The following is a 22806-nucleotide window of genomic DNA, read 5'->3' on the forward strand; positions in this document are numbered from 1 at the left end:
CGAGGAAACGAAAACACGAGAAGGAACAATGAGCTATATACTCGAACAATTATATGAAGTAACGGTGGAAGGCAACAAATTTAGTACAGCGAGTTCACTACATTTACAGAGACGGAAGTCAACCAGTTAGTCGATTTTAAAGACACACATAAGCTCAAGACCGGACAAATTACGACCAATACTTTCTTTAAACACTACATAAAATTCATGATTTTTTTTTCTCAATATTCTTCATGCAGTAGTAACCCTCGGGCACTTCCCTGCAAGAAGGAAAGTATCTGAAGTAATGGTATTATTCAAGAATAGAAATAGGCAAGGACAGCATCCACATAACTTCACGCCAATAGCAAAAAACTTATTATTCGCCGAAATCTTTGAAAAGCTTCCCTGCAACAGACTCTATCACTACTTCGCGGTTAACAAGCTACTCCCCGACTACAAATTCGGCTTCACAAACAGAAAGCCAGCAATTCTAGCCCTGCAAAGTTTAAAATAGTGTTTATTGCAAACAATAAAAAAGAAAAAATACCGTACTATTCTGGTTAGATACGAAGAACGCTTTAGGCAGCATTAAATACGTTAGGGTTATCAAAGCCTGCAAGAACTGCAAGCCCCAAAGGACTTGAGAGAGATTATAGGAAATATACTAATAGAAAGGCTCATTATCTACGAACTACCGGAACGCAATATTGAACTTACCTAAAGCGGCTCCACAGGGATCGCCATTGAGCCCCTTTTTTAATGGAACCTAGTGATCTCTGACCTGCCCGTGGAAAAAAATGCCGGAGCACACCAGTATTCAAGCGTTTGCTGATGAACTGACTCTGGTACTTGGGGCAACGAGCAGAGCTCAACTGGAAACGGAGGCAGCACGTGCTTTGAGTATTCTAGCGAAATGGAGCGAGAAAAAAATGATCTCAGGTTCAGCTACTACACGTGGGAATTTATTGATATAGAAAAACAGTACGAAAACCGACCATCAATATTAAAACTAGGTACACGCTCGTTTAAAAGGTCAAGGAAACGAAAATTCAGGGTCCTGTATTTGACAATAAACTCTCTTTTTTCCCACACATACAGCACATGGAACAAGAAGTCCTGAACATCACCATGGCAATATCAATGTTTACGGGAACAGACTGGGGAATGAGCACAAAACAGCTGAGACAAATATATTTCCGAAGTGTAGAAAGGATTATAGTCTACGGCTCACGAATATGGTACCCTGCCATCCCCATTAGAAATAAATATAACATAAAAATAAACAAACTGAGATTCATTAAAAGAATACCACTCATTAAAATAGCAAATGCATTTCAGACGGTGTCAGAAGATGTCCTTAATATCATCTGTAACATACCGCCAGTTCACCTAGCAATAGAAAAAGAAAACAACCTATTCAACATCTTACACTCAAATATGAAAACTCGGGTGGGTCATCAAGAGCTCGGAAAAGAACCCATTGCACACAAAATAGATCTCACTAACATACACCCGCGAAACAGGCTAGGATATGACTGCACTTCCAATGTAAGGGTAGCAGACTATAACTGCTTTACAGACGGGTCAGAGCAGGAAGGTAGATGTGGAACGGCTTAAATATTTCGAGATAAGGCAGGACGCAACATATCTTATGATTAAATAAAACTGCCAAAGTATGCAAACAACTTCGAGGCGAAGACGGGAGCAATACTTGAAGCAATATATAATCTCAATGACATCTGTGGCATACCATCAGTCCACCTAGCAATAGAAGAAAAAACATAGCTATTCAACATTTTACACTTGAATGTGCAAAATTCAGCTGGGCGATTGAGAGTTCAAAAAAGAACACATTGAACACAAAATAGATCTCACTAATATAAACCCACGATGGGTGGCATATAAGAAGATGAAACGAATGGACGAAAGTGGGCGACTAAACGCGTGTGCGTGTGAACTTTTGTAGAATTAGGAAACCTTGTGCGGGCGTCAGAGGAAAAGAACGACGAGGACAAGAAGCCAAGCCAGCGACAGGTGGCACAAGAAAAAATAAGAGAAAGAAGAGAAGCACGCGGGGAACGCGCGTCTGGGTAGTCCGGTGAGTTTACAAAGGCGAGCGAATAGACGCCCTCAAAATGTGCTGCGTCAGGTGGCCTCACGAGGCTCTCGGAAACTGCGCGCTAATTGGTTCGTGGTTGATTTCATCAGAAAACATGGCTGCGCTAAGAACGATGCGGCAGGCAGCTGCTCGGCAAGACTAAATAAGCGCGCTGTGTTTGGTGAGGCGTTCTTGGTCGTGGAAAACGCCTTCCGATCATTTGGAGGCATGCTAAGAAATTGAATTGTGCCGAGAAATGCTGTGAGGGCACGTACTTCATTCGAAGCTGCATTTTACTGCCGCCGGCAGTGTTGGTCCGTTTTCAACAACGCCAAGAGGTGGACAATCGAATCCAATGAAGAATAAAAAGACGTCGAGATGCTGCCTCGGTAAGTTCTTCCGAGTTCCGAACAGAGCCATAAAATACTCGCTTACGAGACCGTCGGTGCACTCAAGTTTTCTCGGGCCGGTACAGCTTCGGTTATTACTCAACCCAGCGAAACCACGACAATTGCTGCTGTTGCACGACTATTACTGCTGTTGCACAGTGCCTTTAGTGCGCCTAGACTTCAAATGAATAAATAAACAACAACAACAAAGAAAAATAAACTGTAACCCACAGCTTTTAGTGTTTGTCGAAAGCTATAAAATAAAAAATACGCAAGCGTTTATTGAGGCTTCACCGAAGAACTGTTAGGCATGCGTCAATCTTTACGATCGAGTGCCTAGAGTATGCATCATGTTGACGATTCCTAGTTAGTGTGGGAAAGACTGCAGTGTGTACTTCAAAACTGCAATCCGGAATGGTTAGTGGTTTCAGCTTGCATTATTTACGCGCCAATTAATTGACAAATGCCCTGTGAATGAAAAGAATAGCCAGCTGCAACTAATTTGCGCGTAGTGTTAAAAAATGCACCCTCCTTGGCATTCCTTTTTACTGACAATGCATGTTCGCGTAAGGCAAAAGGTTTATGATACTGTACCGAGTGCACTTTACAGGAAATGCTACACTAGCTGTAAAGTTGTGAATGATCATTTTATGAACAGTTCATAATCTGTTTGCAGAACCTCGCTGATAAGCTGCATGGGCCTTTGCAGCACTGATAATTCTGGCTCTATGCGAAAAAAATAAAAAAAAAACATCATTACACCTCAGGTTGACAAGTAATGCTTGATTTATGCGGATTATGCGAACAATATTACCATAATTAAACTCAAAAGTATAACTAACAAAATGGTACAATGCTACCGTGTTGACACATATTTTGTCATGCACTGTTTAAAGATATTCTGAAATTTCGGAGATCTTGCAAAAGTTAGTTCACATGTTTTTTTCAATGCATACTAGCCTTGGCCTATCGTACAAGTTGCTAACAGGTGGTATGTAAAGAGGCTGCACATAATACAGAGACACAGCGCTCTTTTTGTCATTTCTAACTGCCTAATTTTAATACCTCAGTCCTCCCAGTTCCCTATGCAAAAAATCATTTGTATTTTGCAACTGCGTAAGCTTGCTTCACTTCCGCAGCATTGGTTTTCAAAGCTTTCGGAATAATAAACGGGTACTTACTGCAAAATTGTTATTTTCTTGGGTCAAATAAAAGACCCGGCCTTCAAGGATCTAGAAAATGTACTGAAAAGTGTGAGTGCACTCTGCAAAAGTAATTACAGTATCGTTTTAAAAGGCTAGTTTCCATTTCTACAGTGCCCTGACATCGTAACACAATTTGAGCTTCTCATCAAGTGCTTGTGCAAGAAATCATGAAACTCGCGCGGCTTCTACGCACTGTGGCTCCATTGCAAACCCACAAGCAGTCATTTTGATATTTTTTGTGACGCTGAGTGACCGTTTTGTTACCTGTTGTCATCACAACTAGCCAGATTGCAGCACGAAGTCCTTAAAATTTCCGTATGTGCCACGGGAAACCTGACTTTAATATAAAAAGTAAGATATCTTATCACAATTTTATTCGCTTTTCACTTGCTCATATTTGTATCCACAAAAGTTCTCATGGCAGAGTAAACTCACCTTCCAAAAGTCGTGCCTTACTCCTTTAGAATGTTGGCTGTGGAGGCCATTTGAAGGTGCCATTGAGGCTTACGTACCGGGCATTCTTAAAATGTCCCTGCTGGCTTGCCATTTTGACAAAAGAGAATGGCCCTCTGTGACTCGCTGCTGAGTTTCGCAATTCATCCAAGACTAGCACCAAGACTCGAAGCTCAATTTGTGGTACAGGTCTATTCCGTTTTTTTTTTGTTGTTGAATTTCCTTTTCACTCTTTCTGTACTTAGCTTCACTCTCTTTAGTTCTCTCTTCTGCCAGAGTGATCATCTTTTCAACTCACAGCCACGTTGGCTGGTAAATATGTTGCTTTGCAGGAGCAGTGAAAGTCCGTTCATGAATGTTGAATTTGTTTTTGTTTTCTTCTTTTCCCACTCCTGCAATAGCCTCATTGAGGCTGCAGTATGTAAAAGTGCGTAAGAAGTGGTGTGCACCCGAGGGATGCTTTTTAGGGCTGGGCATCATGAGCTACGTCATTTAAACAAAGCTCTTCTATCATTCTGAGAAGTCTGGACACATGCCTAATTATTGATTTATGTCTCAATTAGCTTGTTTCATTAGCCATTAACAGCTGAATTACATGGAGCAGTAAACCTGAGTGCGATTCGCTGTTGATTCACCATTTATTGGATTGATGACTCTGTAAATATGGTTCACTGTCTCTCACTTATACTGACTTTTTGTCAGACATCTTTTAGTTTATGAGAAGATTCCATTGTTTTGATTCCAATCTAAGCATTCCCTAATTAGCGACTCTCAATTTGGTTTCAGAAAACACTGTTCGACAGAGCTCGCGTTACTGGAACAAAAAGAACACATTCTAAAGGAACTTGACAAAAATAAAATAGTTATTGGGATGTATGTCGACTTTACGAAGGCTTTCGACCTAATAAACCATGAACTATTGCTGCGCAAGTTAGAGCGTTGCCGATTTCGTGGACATGCATCTGCACTCGTAAAATCTTATCTTGAATTCCGTAGGCAGGCAGTTGTTGTAAACGGATTCTTATCCGATACACGGCCTGTTCAGTGTGGCGTCCCACAAGGCAGCATTTTGGGCCCGTTTCTTTTTAACATGTTTATAAATGATATTGTGCAAGCTATACCCTTCGCAAAAATTGTATGCTACGCTGACGACACGAGCATATTTCTAGCTGGAGATAACATAGGCGAGTTGACAGAACAAGCGAATGACGCACTAGACAAACTTGATAACTGGACACGAAAGAACGCATTACAGATAAACAGCTCAAAAACTAAAGTCGTCATCTTTAGAGGAAAAAACAAAAGAGTCGCATTAACAAGAGATATATGTTTTCAGCGTATTTCCCTAGAAATAGTGCCATTGAATAAAACATTAGGAGTTATGATAAATCAAAAACTGTCCTGGAACGACCATGTAAACTATCTTGGTAGCAAGCTGTCGCAGATAATAGGCATTGTTTACAGAAAACGTGAGATACTGCCGCTGAACGTGATGATCCTAATCTATCAGTCTTTATTTTATTCTCATCTAAGCTACTGTCACTTAGTCTGGGGCACCATGACACAAGAAAACCTAAACAAATTACACGTCCTACAAAAGAGCTTCTTACGCGTAATGGAAAACCTTCCTCGCTGGCACACAACAACCGAACTTTTTACCAAACACAAAATTGTGCGGGTAACTAAATTATATGAGTATCGTCTTTGTCATTCCTTCAAGCGTGAAATCAAGTATAGTACATTTTTACTTCGTAAGATTGCTCTGCTAGAGCCGCGAAAACATATATGCAGAACAAGAAATACAGATATATGGCACGTTCAAACATACAGAACAACTTACGGCACGCAAACCCTGGAAAACCAGCTTCCGCGACTGCTCAATAGCTTCGCAGCTAAAAACACACCCCTTGAAACATTGAGAAATAAAGAGTTGTTATCATTTTTTCTTTCATAATTCCTGTTATCTGCTTGCTCGCGATTTCTGTGCCTTAAAAGTGTACTTCCTTGTATTGTGTCTTTCATTTTACTTTTTCTGTTATGGTATGCACATTTGGTTGTGTTTTTTTTTATTCTTGAATCTTTGCTGTTCGCCAAGTCAGAGTCAGCAGCTCAGTCAAGCTGTTTATTTTTTTGGAATTTTCATTGGAACGATCCTCGGATTTTGCAGCTTTTACTGCGGGCCCCTGTCATCATGTACACAATGATGATGAAATAAACGTATTATTATTATTATTAATAATATTATTATTAATATTATTGTTGTTGTTTCTACCCCTCTTCTGCTCTTGCTGCCACCATCCTTTTACAAGCAATAACCTTTGATTTTTTTACGAAATTCATTAAAGTTCATGTGAGTGACCTCCAACTGTGCAGAAAAGTGCTGTGATTGGACCATTTGTTGAACCAGCTGCCTAACTTTATTATTTGGATGCTCGTGGTATGATTGTACTTATCTTATTGTTTCGTCTTCTATGCCGGATCATGTGAACTTCTTCGTTAGCTTCATGTACGTCCACCGAATGCCATCATGACCACCCAAATGACAGCAGTTATGATAAATATTGAATATGTTTTGAAGTAGTGTGGGTGACACTGTGATCAATCTTGCTTGTGTTAGTTTTAGAGCTTCAATTTCTTCTCAAAGCTTCACAGCATTTAATGTTTTACACATCAGTTAGTGGGATACTGCACCAACGTCTTTTGTTGAAGCTTCTGGGTGTCTTCAGGATGGCCAGCGCTTCTTTCTGTGTTGTTGTGCAATTCACCTACGCTTTGTTAGGCGTGTAGCTGCTGTAACCAACCACTCAAAGTTAGCAACTACTTGGCAGTCTTTCATCTCACTATTAAATATCGCTCCTATTCACTATTATGATTCTTCTGTATTCAGCTTGAGTCGTAGACCAATCTAGTAAACTAAGTAGGGGATCACATCACATAATTTTTTAACGATGCGAACCTCCCTCGGCTTCAATTCCTTGAGTTCAGTCTTTGATTTAGCCACTTGTGCAGCTGTTCGTTCTTGTACTCGATGTACATCTCTGTGTGATGTTGGCACAGCTAAAAGTGCAAACTTCTTCGCATGCAACTGTCCTAAAAAACAAGTAAAAATGTCGCTAGACAGCAGGTTGCTGAACTTAAAATTTAAAACTATTTTCTTTTCTGCTCTGCTACTTCTAGTCTGGCCCCTGAAGCAATGTGTATCAGTGACCAGAGCTGGAATGCTGCTGCGCACTACTGCTCAGCTCCGTGTGGAAGAGTACTGCAATAAAGACAGCATCTGCCTTTTGGACTCCTTCTGAAGGTGTTTAGTACACAAAATTTCTTATTCTGCTTGACAAGAAACTTTCACAAAACATATCCTTTGCTGACATTTGAAAATGTAAAATGAACCCATGAATAGCCAGAGCAAACTTGCTCTTAAGGAGACTTTATATTTACTTTGAATAATAAAATCGCAAATCAAGTTTGTAGTGCTGGATCTTTTCACTTTCACTTATGCCCAAACAAGCAAACTCTGTCCTGTTAAGTCATCTGCAAGTACAGCTACACCACAGTGCTGTCTGTCATCAGAGGTGAAATCAAAGTCGAACCCTCCTCAACTTTTCGAGGGCTGGGTGTACTTTTCATTGTGCAAAGACTTCAATTTCTAGCACGGTCATAATGCTTGAATTTAAATGCTTTTTGCTGATGATAATATATTATAAAATATTACAATTTCATGGGATAAGCCATTCGGCCTTTATTGTCAATTCATCTGCTGTGTTATGGTGATTTAGGTCAATCAGTCGAAGGTGGTTATCTGTTCCAAATTATATAAACAAATTTGGGCTTAGTATATACAGAAGGAGGTCCCTTAGCACAAGGCTGAAAGGGGACCTCCTGTGAAAGATATACATGTGAATAAGTATAGCAAAATGGCAACTAAAAAGTGGCAAGTCAATAAAAATAATTATAGACAAGGCGAAATTGTAATGCAATTCTAGTAGAAATGGCAATAAAACAATGCTTAGTAATTATACAAGGCTTTGGAAAAAATAGCAGTTGATACTTGAACAAAAAGAACTTCAACTACTGATATACCAGGCAACTCAAATCTACTTAATTGTATTGAATGACAATTGTTTAGTGCATAGTGGTATTGAATTCCCAAAATGTATGGCAGCATATAACGTAGTGTGTTTGCCGTAGTTAGTGCATGTATGTGGTAGTAAGAATTGTTGTTAGAGACGAACCTAATGGAATTAGCGTTTACCAATTGAAATTTCTGCAAGACGTTCGCTGTTACGGAACCGTTAAGACACTTAAATACAAAAATCCCCAGTTTATATTTGAATAAATTACACACTGTTAGTACAGTATGTTGCCGAAAAAGTGGGGACACGCTGGTGAATGGAGTACTGATTGTTAAGATGCAAATGGCTTCATTTTGGAGACGTTGAAGTGGGAGGGCATGAGATGGATAGGTGTTCTTCTATGACGTGATGCTGTACGTAATATGACAACGGATAATGGCGTAGTTTAGTTTGAGCCAAGTTAAAGCATGGTCTTGCCTTAATTATTGTTCTTATACCATGAGCTATCCTGTGTCTTTTAAGTAATGAGATGGTGGTACTTTAGATGAGCATCTAGGAGCACTCCTAAGAATGTTAACTTAGTGGTACAAAGATGTCTGTGGTTGTTGATAGTAATAGCGGGGGTAGGTGCCAGAGCATTTTGACTAAAATGGAATATAATAAACAGTGTTTTATTTGTGGGAATTGTTAAATTGTCAGCTCTCCACCAGTTCTTTAACAATAATGGTACCCACGGACTTCTCCTGTGTAACTATTAGAGCTTTTTACATCCCATTGTTAATCCGAGAAAAGGGGGGACCACGAGCTGCATGGTCTATGCGACCAACACGTCATTGCCTCATTTTGCAATGTTTCGAAACCTTCACTCTAACACCATGCTAGACAGCTAGATAGCACATCTTGTGACACCCTTAATTATACATCTCATATCCGGAATTCTCTGGCAAAAACAGTTAACATATTCTATTTTCTTTTTTTTTGTTTCAGGACAACATTCAAGTTTTCATAGGTGATTTTGCATTTTTTTTCGTGACAAAGCACCCTGAGTATGTAGGCATTTGACTCAACTTGAGCCAGAAAGTGAAAGCTTCTAAAGCTTCTCAAAAAATAGTTTTTATTGACACTAAAAAGTATAATTTAGCCACGTGGCCACTCGTAATTCAGGCAAGAATTTCGCCAATGTGTTGGCACCCTCTGCATTTTCTGTCTGAAATGTGCTGAAATGTAAAACGTACTTTTTTGTAATTGGCTGTGTTAACTTTATTCCTATCTCAGCAGAGATTTTTGTGCTGTCTGCTCTTGTGTTTTTATAAGTATTGCACAAATACTGCAATAATAAACAAGTGCTTATGAACAGGCTCATGCTTAGTTTACTGATGTAAGCTGAGAGTAAAAAAAGATGTGCTGTAAATTGATCCTTCTTTCTATTGGACGACGAGATTCAGAGCAATTTTCACCAAATACACTTATGTTATTACTACCATTTCATGTCACAAATTGGCATCACTTGTAGCCAGGTACAATTTTTCCATTTACGTACCTTGAGGCATCTACAAGGATGTGTTCAATGAGATATGGGGTACAGCACAACAAAAAAGCACTCGTGCTGTTTACAGATGCCCAATCACATTCACACAAAAAGATGGGGGGTCATTGGTAGTGACAACATTACTAGGGGTGTGAAATATTTGAATAAGGAATCAAATAGCATTCGCTAGTCGAATTGAATGGTACGTATGCGAAATATCTAATATTTTAAAAATAATCGGCCCCTATCTGACAACCCTGAAGCAGCAAAACATGGTATAAGCTGAAGGTTTATTTTCTTCTGGTAATCCCTGAATTGCCACAACAAATGTAGCCCTTGTATTGGCAGCACTATTGATGCTATAACCATTACAAGATAAATAATTTTTGCTGCAAACTGCATTTTCACTCTGTTTTCAATGTGGTAGAGTTGCATCGCATTATTCCTTTCCTGTTTTCATCATTGAAGTTAGAGACGATGAGTGCATTTAGCTTCACGAATAACACACATGCAAGTAAGTCTTTTGTTCACGTAAATTGTTCTTACATATACAGCTTTCCACATTGATTTTTACATGCTCTCCGTGCCAGGGTATATGTTATAATAATTTTGCTTGTTTAAATAAATCTTTAGCCGAGCGCGTCGTGTTCGGTTGAAAATTAATTAGGTTTAGGCCGCAATTTTACTTAAAAGCTGGCAACAGAGTTTCAACTTGAATAATGTAGTTGCTGCAGTATATCGACATACAGTTGAAAAGTATTTTGAAGTCTCTGGTTGCTGTTGTATACAAGCTTATCACAGTTTTTATAATTGTGATATTATTGGGTGACACTTCAAGAATAGTTATTGCAAATAAACTCTCGTGGAGTTCTTAGATTATTTTTAAAAGGTTTCCCTGCTCTTTGAAAACTATCAGAAAAGTATTAGGTTCATCTAAGAGCACTCTTTAGTTATACCGCTATTGGATTCATATTAAATTCGCTTTTGAAATTCACTACTCGAAAACCACTTGCTTGCACGAGTCTTGTAGTATGACAGTGCTCATGCTGTCAATGCTTCACCGCTGTACATGCGTGCATCGCGGTAAAGTGAGCAAGAAAAAAAAACACCGGCTGGAGCCCGCCTCCAGCCGGTGTTCTTCATATGCACCAGCATTCTTCATATGCACCAGCATTCAGTAGATTTCAAAATGTATTTGGGAATACAATGTAACCCTCGTCCTTCTCTTCTAATAATAGCGCTGCCTTTCGCTCCTTATGTGGACGGCATTGCTTGGCGTGTTTAAGAGTGACACTACGAAGATATTCGTCTGCAGGTCTATCGAGGAGCTGCTACAGATAATCGTGCTTGCAATTTCGTATCGCTATCGTAATCAGTAGCGGTCGCATTCACTACGAGTAGCCTAAGATATTCCAGAGTGAGTGCAAGCTGAGCTTATATTGTGTGGCTGATAGAGTGACGTGCGCGACGCAGGCACTCAAGTGCTCCGACACCTGCTCTTTGAGCTGCAACAAAAGTTTACCGAGTTACGATTATTGTTATTTAGTCCACACATGAACTCTTTGCACCGTCATATTCCATTTTTGACTGTATACCTGCGCCAACATCGATGCTTTCGGTGATAGCTGCAAACGAAGCGACGAGTCTTGCGACAGTGTCGACACTGGCATGTGCACAGCGTTTCTGTAGCACCTTCGTAGCACCAACTAGATAGCGCTGTCTTCCCCTTCATCGTAGACGGTTGGCCAGTACGCGTGCGAGCGTCAACCTTCTTCTCGCCTTTGCCGTGGCGTCTGCAACAGCTGTGCCCGCACCCGACGCAGGAACCATGCTACTGCGGAGCTGAAGAGATTATTGAACACGTCTTGTGCAGCTGTGCTTGCTACGACACATAGCAATGCCAGCTCCTGATGGCTTTGAATCGACTTGACTCTAGACCATTCTGTGTGCAGAAGATTCTGGGACCTTGGGCATCTGCTTAAATTACGCAGAAAGCGACTAAAGCACTCCTACTTTGCCTAAAGTCAACAAACCTGAGTGAACGCCTGTAGACTGTGTGTGCTCCCCCGAGTGTGTTCGTGATTGTCTGTACCTTCTTATCTCTCTGCAACCTCTTTTCTCCCCTTCATCCTTTCCCCAGTTCAGGGTAGCAAACCGGATGTGCGTCTGGTTAACCTCCCTGCCTTTCCTTGCATCTTTATTTCTCTCTCTTTCTCTGCTGTAGCATCGCCATGGGCGTTCGCTCACGAAATTACGCACGAACCAATGAGCGCACAGCTTCCGAGAGCCTCGTGAGGGTGCCTTGCGCAGTGCATTGTGGGTGGTCTATCCGCTCGCCTTTGTAAGCTCGCGTCCGAGTGCGGCTTTTGCTAGGTCGGCGTGCGCGACAGCGACGGGTTCCGGATCGCCACCGCCTCCAAAGACGGCTGAAAGTCGTCTACGAACGTGAGGCCTGACGGAGGCCTTGTCTCCTGCTGCGACCGCACGTGTCGCCTGCGTGCCTGAGCTCGCTGCGGACAACGGGCATCACCATGCATGGACTGTGAACTCCTTGGGACGCTGGTTCAACCAACTGTGAGTTATCGTGTAGCCACGTAGATTGGGCAGTAGCCATTCAGACTTCAGGCAGTTTAAGTGTGTACTTCTGTGCGTGTCTCTGTCATAGTCGATCGAGTCCCTTGTTCCTATAAATGTTGTTGAAGATCTACTCCGGCGTCAACTCATATCGTTCATTTCGTTGACCACGCACGGGCAAACGTGACGAACCACCACTGTCGTTACAGATGAAAACAATGAATGCACACAAACAGTGCCAAATAATTAGTCTGTCCACATTTCAAGCGCTTAAGAACACGAACAACACAAACCCATTCATTCACAATATAAGAGCGGCACTAAACCAGATAGAGAATTATCGCAATAAACTAGCATACACTAAAGCACATGTAAGAACCTTAGGCAACGAGCTGGCCGACCTACCCGCCAAAGAAGCAATCCGAGAAGGTAGATAGTACACGACACCAATATCAAAGTCATACATAAAAACAATCACACCAGAGAAGCTTACAGAACTGGAACAAGCACTGGAACCGGAGGGGGGGGGGGGGGTCTCGTCACCCTACCAATGGGTCAAGAATATACGAAACCTCTCAGAATCCTTTACCCCTGGCTACTGGGTTACCCGGGCTGTGACAGCACATGGAAGATTTCCCTGTTACATCCATAGGTTCCGGATCATGGACAACGACAGATGTCCATGTAGAGAAAAAGCATCATCGTTTGATCACTGTCTAGACAGTTGTAGAGTAACACTGAAGGATAGGAGAGAAATAAAGAAACACAAAAAACCGTCGAAACACAACACAAAATAACTAAAATAAATACCTGCTTACATGTGCAGAGAAAATAGTCCAACGAATCAAGAGAAAAATCCTTCATGCCCAAAGTACCTAGCGGAAGAGAAGGAGGGAAGCAAACGAATAATCAAATGAAAGGGACAATTTGTGCGAAGCGCGTGTAGCAGCATTGATAAAAAGTGATGGCGCAGTGCTCAACTCTGTCAAGTGAAGGGTGGAAGTCGAGTCGAGGAACGTTTGTGAATACCGGGGTTAATCTTTTACAGCTTGAAGTGCACTATTGCCTATCTGGAAGTGCTGTTGCCTTCCGACGTTGTTGTACATTACTTGTATTTTCTGCAGTCTAATTTTAAGACCCACCTTTTTGCTCTCCTTGTCTAACTCCGCAATCATGAGTTGCAATTCGTCCCTTGAATTACTCAGCAATGCAATGTCATCGGCCCACCTTCTCGCAAATTTTTAAGTTGGTTGTCTGCCTATGTGCATGGTCGGCTTCGCAATGAAGACTACATCAGTTCTGTCTTAATTTTCATTGTACAATTGACTGACGCTTAACTACTATTACGCTAAGCTGTCTTGCCTTCATTGATGAGGCTTTAACTAAAAGGCAATTATATCGGTTGCAATTGTGGAGGCTATGATAAGTATCGAACTATTAAACATATTCCTAATTAGCAGGATACAAACTGTCCTCATAATAGTAAGGGCTAATTAACATGGTTTTACTTAGCGTCCACAGGATTAATTACACGGTAATTAGCATATGCTAGTTAGCTCATCAACTAGCGTGCTTTAGTTAGCCCAGTTCTAGCTTTACATAACTTCAATAGCATGGTACTCTTAAGATGTGGCGCAACTACTTCAGCCTTACCATAACCTTGCATAATTAGCTTCATCATAGCATGTACTGGCATAACTATTTAGGTATACCATCCAGTAAAAATACACAGCATATACATGGAACGAATAATAATGAGTGGGACAAAGCTTCGCAGGGTTTATAGGCATAAACTGTGAATCGTCTGTCTGTCTGTCTGTCTGTCTGTCTGTCTGTCTGTCTGTCTGTCTGTCTGTCTGTCTGTCTGTCTGTCTGTCTGTCTGCCTGTCTGTCTGTCTGTCTGTCTGTCTGTCTGTCTGTCTGTCTGTCTGTCTGTCTGTCTGTCTGTCTGTCTGTCTGTCTGTCTGCCCATCAGTCCACACCTGCTGTGTGAGTCATTCACTAGGCTGCCACGTCAAACGAGCAAAGAGGGAGAGACCCACGGCTTTAGAAGCTTCACCTCTTATATAGCTAATTAGCTGGCCACACGAGCTCGGATGCTAGCTGTCAATGAACCGACCGAGCAGTGCGGTAGAATATGCAGGCTGACCATGATGATCAACACTTGGCCTCAGGTTTAGCTGTGGTTGCGATGTTTTAAGATGCTCGGCCGATACTGATCTCAGAGGCCATTGTGCTGATTATTCTAAAACAGACTTAGTGCAGGCATTAAAAGCTTCATCAAAATTAATTTGAATACCCCGTACCTCTAAAAATACCATCACAAAGTGTATCCGACGCTTTTATTTCATGGGTGCACCTTTGCCCTCAGTGGAACGACAGAAAAATGACAGAAGATGCATTTGGTTTGAAAACACTACCGAACTTAGTCTACCATCCTTGACACGATGACTGGTTCCATCGTAGCCAATGAAACGCAGCGCGCTGAGAAGTGGATTCGAATTTTTTGTACTGTTGGCTGGTTCGTAAGGGGGTGTCGCCAGAGCTCGGGAATATCTTGAGTTTCGCGAAACTACGCTGATCCTGAATAGCGCCCCTGTTTGAAGAGTGCTCGCGAAGACGAAACGAGTGCTTCAGCTAATTGAACCACCGTGTGTTGCGCCGTAGTGCTCAAGGAACAATGCTAATGCTGCTCCTGTCTGCGGTGCTGTTCGCGAAATGCAGTACACTTTGCGCACCATTGAACACGGGGAAGCTGCATTTGAAACAAAAAGCATTGCTGCAGGCGCAAGTTCTCTAGATGTAGATGAATTGGTGTGGTCGGCAAGTGGTTTTCCACATATCTGCCGGTCAGTTCTCCCCTGTCTGAACAATCAGCGCTTAATTTCAGAAGTTAAACTTAAAAATGAGGCTTCCTGAGGGGGCGTTAGAAAATGGGCACCTCAGAAGGAGAAATGCGCTAACAGAGTTCGTAAGGCTGCTCGAACGTCAAGGCTGCCTTCATGTACTTATCCCTGATTACAAACGCACGTTTCTGAAAACTCTACAATGGGCAACATGTATACACCACAACGGCTCCGAGTCCTGGTGAATAGTGTCACTTCGGTCTCACCATGTTTTGTAAGAAACATTCATGATGTGGGTGTTGTTGTTTTCACAGTAAATGTTTATTTCAGAAGAGTTGACTATTGGGCAAGTTGGTGCTTTGACATGGAAACGATAGTGATAGCGCAACCAAACACGACACACAAGGACAGGAGTGCGCTTGTTCTCGTCAGTTTCTCTTTGCGTGTCATGTTTAGGTGCTCTCACACGACAGTTTCTATGATAAATGCAAGTTAGTTGCCACTTTCTAAAATTTCACAGATAAACTGTGGCCCCTACCAGTCAAGCTTTTGTGGGGATGGCTGCAGTGTGCCATTGGTTGTTAGGAGCCTTCGCAGGGCCCTAAAAGCAACATTCTTCGAACGCTTTTGTGCGGTCATTCATTGAAGAGCTGCAGCTTTTGACGCCTTATGGTGTCGCCCTCAGTGGTAAACTAATTGAGGCCCAATTTAAGGCTACTCTTTGCAACGCACCAGCATCCTCATTCATAATCATGACAAAATGTCACAGTGGGTACAGCGGCTGTCCGAAACGCGCGCTCTATAGTGCAAACATTGAAGGCAAAGTCATATTCATCGATCCAAACTGCCCTCTTCGTACAGATCTCAATATCAGACAGCAGCATGATTTGTTGCATCACGAAACAGCATCCATTCTTGTAGATGTACATCTTAAGTCTCCACGTGATGTGCCGTTAGATTACATGCATTTGGTCCTTCTAGGTGTTGTCAGGAAGTTGCTTTCTCTCTGTGTTACAGGTCATTAACACGTTTGAATCAGGCCGCTCGAGCACCCTATTTTTGATGGGAGGAGGAAGAAGAAGTTATCACAGAGAACAGCTCCAGCGCCCCGCCACGGTGGTCTAGTGGCTAAGGTACTCGGCTGCTGACCCGCAGGTCGCGGGTTCGTATCCCGGCTGCGGCTGCTGCATTTCCGATGGAGGCGGAAATGTTGTAGGCCCGTGTGCTCAGATTTGGGTCAAGTTAAAGAACCCCAGGTGGTCGACATTTCCGGAGCCCTCCACTACGGTGTCTCTCATAATCAAATGGTGGTTTTGGGACGTTAAACCCCACATATCAATCAACAGCTCCAGCGTTCAGCTCTCGAAGTTTTCTCGATTTTCTATGCGACTTCTTCAATATGAGATAAGAACACTGGGGGACGTGGTCCCGTAAAATGGGGGATCAAAACCCCGCCCAGCTTCCGGGCCCTGGACCGCCTCATCAGGGTGCGTCCGATGTGAGTAACCGCTTCGGCCCCAACGTGGGGCACAGTTACGCTTCTGATGGCTCTTCCACCGAAGACAGGGCCTCGGACAGTGATTTCACCTCTGTTCCAAGCCACCGTCTGAAGAGAAAGATCAGAAGGACGTCGCCGACCGGTCTACAGGCACCGAAAAAGGCGAATAGCATGTGGTCCTTCACGATCTCGTACATGCCGACAACGACGACAGACGTCCTGAACACTCTAAATAGGCAAAGCTTGTCTGAGTATTTCGAACGTATCGCACCTGGCCAGGTTGAGGAAATATGTATTGTAGAGAAGCCGCCGAACACTGAAGTGGGTCAAACTCTCAAGTGTTCTCTAGTGGGTCTACCCAAAAAAGGACGCCGCTCGCGCTGGGAGTCCGTGCTTGGCCGTTACTGTCGCCATTGTGTATACTCGCTGTCTGCCCGCTAATAAACGCCATAACAAATTGGTGGAGAGTGCTTCGATCCCCTTTGATGCCCTGGGAACTGCGTTCACGTACCCTGCAATCTACAATGTCCCACGACGCCTCTCAGCAAACGCCTCCTCCCATGCCACCCCCTTGTCCCGGTGTCCCCAGGATCCGAGATCCACCCATCTTCACGGGCGCCGATGGCACTGACGTGGAGGACTGGCTCGCCATTTACGAGCGCGTGAGCGTCCCCAACAAATGGGACGAGGACGGCAAGTTGACAAACTTGGTGTTCTACCTTGCGGGCGTTGCAAGCTTGTGGTACAACAACCACGCGTCCGATTTCGCAACCTGGTCCGATTTCAAGACCGCTATTACCAACGTGTTTGGCCGCCCTGCCGTTCGTAAGCTGCAAGCCGAGCAGCGCTTACGCGAACGCGCTCAGCAGGCCGGTGAATCATTCACCAGTTACATAGAAGATGTGCTGGACCTTTGCAAAAAATCCAACGACAGCATGTCCGAATCAGACAAGATCCGGAACGTCATGAAGGGCATTGACGATGATGCCTTCACGATGCTGCTTGCCAAAAACCCAGGCACAGTAGCTGAGGTCATCACGCTGTGCCAGAGCTACGAGGAGCTCCGCCGGCAGCGTTCGATGACCCGTCGCTCTACACCTCGAGATGCAGGGCTTGCAGGCTTCGAGGCGAGCTGTGATCAGGTGGCACTGCTGGCAGACCTCAAGTCCTTCATACGTGAGGAAATCGCGCGGCAGTTTTCTCTCCTGCCCTTTGCCCACCCACCGGCTGCTCAACAATCGGCCACTACCATTCGTCCACCCATCCGCCGAGCAATTGAGCAGGAAATAGCGGAGGTCATGCCGGCGTACCAACCACAACAGCTTCCGGCCCCTGCGCCCCCAAGTTACGCCCAAGTCGTCGCCAGGCCGCCTCCAGTCGTTCAACCGCCCGCCCCACTGACTTACGCCGAAGCTGCCGCACGACCTCCATCCTTTACAGCGGCTATGCCGGCTACGTATGTTGACGTGACCTCTCAGACTCAGCTCCAGCCCCCTCTTCAGCCTTTCCAGCCACAGTTCCGTCCATCGGCTCTTACGTCATGGACAAGACCTACCCCAGCGAACCGATGGCGCACACCCGACAACCGGCCCATCTGCTTTGCCTGCGGTTACGCCGGTCACGTAGCCCGTTATTGCCATCGTGTACAGCCGGCTCCAATTTCTTCGCCTATTGCTGGCCACCTCAGCCGTCCCTATCACGATGAACCACCGTCTATGCCACCGCCGTCTCGCCCAGGTCCATCTCCTCGAAGGTCGCCGTCTCCACGACGTCGTTCCCTGTCCCCCATGAGGCCAAGTTCGGCTACTCATGAGCGGGAAAACTAGTCGTCGCAGTCCCCGAGGCAAGGACTGCGATGCTATTGCGATGTGAAAGCCCTCAGAGCCACCCATCTAATGTCATCGACGTGCTTGTGGATGGTGTTCATGCGTCTGCTCTTATTGACACTGGAGCTGCAGTATCCGTTATGGACGAAAAATTTTGCCGCTTGCTTCGAAAAGTGACGATGCCGATTTCTGGGTTGTCCCTTCGTACTGCCGGTTCACATCGTATCCATCCTTCAGCAGAGTGCACAGCTCGCGTTGTCGTTCAGGACGTTCTGTACGTCGGCCAATTCATCATCATTCCTGCATGCTCTCATGACGTCATTCTGGGGTGGGATTTTCTTTCCCGCAATGACGCCGTCATTCATTGTGCCAATGCCGAAATTGAACTCTCACCCTTCTCGCATTTGACGCCGGAAGACAGTCCCTCAAACTTGAGTAAGATTCTCGTGAAAGACGACACATTAGTGCCTCCAAGCTCGGCGATGGGTGTACCTGTCTACTGCGCTGGACTCTCCGACACAATTGCGCTCGTTTCGCCATCCGACCGTGCTTGCCGAAGGAAAGGGTTGCTAGTACCTTTCGCGACCGTGCAAATCACCCAGAGCAACGCCGCTATTTTTGTGACCAACCCATCCCCGTACACTGTTACCTTGGTTCGAGGGGAATGTCTCGGCAGAGTGGAACCAGTGGATAACGCACAAGTCCTGGACGTACCTGATGACTCGCGTTGTCCCAGTTCGTGTACCGTCAGCGCTGTTTCCACTTATGATTCATCATCTCCTGATGTATTTGGCCCCTACATTGATGACAATCTTACGTCGGTACAGCGTTCCCAGCTTCTGGACCTGCTGCGAGAATATCATTCTTCTTTCGATGTCGGGCGAAGTTCTCTCGGTCGCACGTCCGCTGTTACACATCGTATCGACACTGGTGGCCATCCACCATTACGGCAACGTCCCTACCGCGTGTCGCCTGCTGAACGTCGGGAAATTAACGAGCAGGTTGATGATATGCTCAGACGTGACGTTATTCGGCCCTCAGACAGTCCCTGGGCATCTCCTGTTGTTCTTGTCGCGAAGAAAGATGGTTCTGTGCGGTTCTGTGGGGACTACAGACGGCTCAATAAGATCACGCGCAAGGATGTTTACCCACTGCCGCGCATCGATGACGCAATCGACAGCCTTCATGGAGCCGAATTTTTTTCTTCTCTCGATCTGCGCTCGGGGTACTGGCAAGTACCCATGGCTGATGACGCTCGACCGAAGACTGCGTTCATCACACCCGACGGCTTGTACGAATTCAACGTCATGCCGTTTGGTCTATGTAATGCTCCTGCGACCTTTGAGCGCATGATGGACACCGTGCTGCGCAACTTGAAATGGCACACGTGCTTGTGTTACCTCGATGACGTTGTTGTGTTCGCCCCAGATTTCTCCACGCATCTCCAACGTCTGAAAGAAGTTTTCGCACGTGTGAGCAATGCCGGCTTGCAACTAAATCTGCAGAAGTGCCGCTTTGCAGCACGGCAACTAACCATCCTAGGGTACGTCGTGTCTAAGGATGGCATTCTTCCTGACCCAGCCAAGCTTCGGGCCGTGGCTGAATTCCCCAAACCTGCGTCCGTCAAAGAACTGCGTAGTTTCGTTGGCCTGTGCTCATACTTCCGACGCTTCATACGAAACTTTGCTACGATTATATCACCGCTGACGAAGCTCCTTGGAAGTAACGGGCCCCTCAATTCGTGGTCGTCTGAGTGCGACGATGCGTTCGCGAAGCTCCGCCATTTGCTGACGTCTCCTCCCATTCTACGCCACTACGACCCTGCGGCCCCGACGGAGATGCATACAGACGCCAGTGGTGTAGGCCTCGGCGCTGTCCTGGCGCAGCGCAAACCCGGATTCCCTGAATATGTCGTAGCATATGCAAGCCGTACGCTCACGAGAGCCGAGACAAACTACACCGTCACGGAGAAAGAGTGCCTGGCGATCGTCTGGGCCCTTACAAAGTTTCGACCTTATTTGTATGGTCGCCCATTCGATGTCGTCACCGACCATCATGCACTATGCTGGCTTTCATCATTGAAGGATCCCTCAGGCCGTCTCGCCCGTTGGGCTCTTCGCTTACAAGACTACGACATCCGCGTGCTTTACCGCAACGGACGCCAGCATGCTGACGCCGACGCCCTCTCGCGCTCCCCTCTGCCTGAAGGTGATGTGCTCTGCTCAGTATCCTCGACTGCAGTTTCTGCCATTGATGTTGACATCATCGCTACCGAACAGCGAAAGGATAATTCGATCGGCCCGCTCATCGACTTGCTCGCTGATCCATCCACAACGCCATCCACGCGTGCCTTGCGTCGTCAAGCTCGCCATTTCGCCATCCGTGACGGCCTTCTACACCGACGCAATTACGACGCCGATGGCCGGCAGTGGTTACTCGTGATACCCCGCAGTCTGCGGTCAGAGATCTGTGAATCCTTCCACTCTGATCCGCAATGCGCGCACTCTGGGGTATTCAAAACCTACCGTCGCATTCGACAACGCTACTTCTGGCGCGGGATGTACCGCTACGTGCAGCAGTTCGTTCGCTCCTGCCTCGCTTGCCAACGCCGCAAACCGTCAGCACACATGTCGCCAGCCAGTCTTCAACCATTACCTTGCCCTGAGCGTCCGTTTGGGCGCATAGGTATCGATTTGTATGGCCCGCTTCCTCTGACGTCGGCTGGTAACCGCTGGGCCATCGTCGCCGTAGATCATTTAACGCGATACGCCGAAACCGCCGCTATCCCTGCGGCTACAGCGCGCGATGTTGCGTCCTTCCTGCTGCACCGATTTATACTGCGCCATGGTCCACCTCAGGAGCTTCTCAGCGATCGAGGCCGTGTCTTGTCAGAAGTCGTCGAAGCCATTCTCATGGAGTGCCATTCTGTCCACCGCAAAACAACTGCTTACCACCCGCAGACGAATGGCCTGACCGAACGCTTTAACCGCACCCTCGGCGACATGCTTTCGATGTACGTCGCCGCCAACCATACGAATTGGGATACTATACTGCCCTTTGTCACCTATGCCTACAACACCGCCCCTCAGAGCACGACCGGTTTTTCACCTTTCTTCTTGCTGTACGGAAGGCACCCGTCACACACCATCGACACTATACTCCCGTACACGCCGGATCCATCTGAGTGTGCACCTATTTCCGAGACAGCCAGGCTTGCTGAAGAGTGTCGCGAGCTGGCCAAGACATTTACGACGCATGAGCAAGAGCAGCAGAAGAGTATTCGTGATGGTTCCGCTGCTTCTGAACCCACGTTCCTTCCTGGTTCCCTTGTATGGCTCTCAATCCCGACCTCTGTAGCTGGCCTTTCTTCCAAACTACTCCCGAAATATGAAGGTCCCTATCGTGTGATCGAGCGCACATCTCCGGTCAACTATCTTATCGAGCCAATTGAACAATCTTCGGACATGCGCCGCCGCGGGCGCGACATAGTCAACGTGGAGCGCCTGAAGGCTTACTATGACCCACTCGTAGTGACAAGCTGCTAGGTCGCCAGGCGGCTCCCTCTTCGACCCCGGGGTGATTGTAGAGAAGCCGCCGAACACTGAAGTGGGTCAAACTCTCAAGTGTTCTCTAGTGGGTCTACCCAAAAAAGGACGCCGCTCGCGCTGGGAGTCCGTGCTTGGCCGTTACTGTCGCCATTGTGTATACTCGCTGTCTGCCCGCTAATAAACGCCATAACAGTATAAATACCCGCAAGAACATCTTGTCGGTGGAGGTTACTTCAAAGGCTATACTGGACACGCTGAAGGCCATCGTTCAGTTGGGAAACATTCCAGTGCACTCGTTTTCCGCGTACGACAAGGCAACTACGATAGGCGTGATTTATTATGTGAACAAAGAGATTACAGACTCAAGCCTCGAGAAATTGCTTTCTTCGACGGCTCCTGTAATTGGGTTTCACCGCTTAGGACGGTCGAGTTGTGTGAAAGTAGTGTTCGAGCCCGAGTCGTTGCCTACTCACGTCAAGGTTGGATATGTGCGTCATCCGGTACGCCCTTATGTACCGAGGCCTCTACAGTGCCATAAATGTTTGAAATTCGGGCATGTCAGTGCAGTTTGTAAGGGTGTGGTAACTTGCAAACGATGTGGTGGACCTCATGACGATGACAACTGCAACGCTGCCACAAATTGTCTTAACTGCACGGGCGCCCACGACGCAACCTCAAAGGGCTGTCCTAAAATGAGGAACCAAATAACTATCATGAAGAAGATGGTTAGGGACCACTCCACGCACAGAGAAGCTGCAAGGGCTGTCCGGCGCAGTACACGTCGTT

The 22806-nt window shown here is 45.5% G+C and overlaps 1 protein-coding gene across 6 annotated transcripts in view; it reads left to right on the forward strand.

Moving 5' to 3' along the window:
• LOC119167574 (innexin inx2-like) overlaps positions 1-22806 on the forward strand; it is a 277656-nt gene that overhangs the window by 249579 nt on the left and 5271 nt on the right. For 4 of the 6 annotated variants that reach the window (XR_012893961.1, XR_012893962.1, XR_012893964.1 and 1 more), the window contains 2 exons: positions 7305-7428; positions 9188-9209. The gene's annotated coding sequence lies outside the window, so the exon portion shown is untranslated. Of the gene's footprint in view, positions 1-7304; positions 7429-9187; positions 9210-11263; positions 12303-22806 lie in introns of those variants that run through there. The other 2 variants (XR_012893963.1, XR_012893966.1) reach the window with 2 other exon arrangements.

Source organism: Rhipicephalus microplus, chromosome 3 (assembly GCF_043290135.1).
Source record: "Rhipicephalus microplus isolate Deutch F79 chromosome 3, USDA_Rmic, whole genome shotgun sequence".
Taxonomy (NCBI): Eukaryota; Metazoa; Arthropoda; class Arachnida; order Ixodida; family Ixodidae; genus Rhipicephalus; species Rhipicephalus microplus.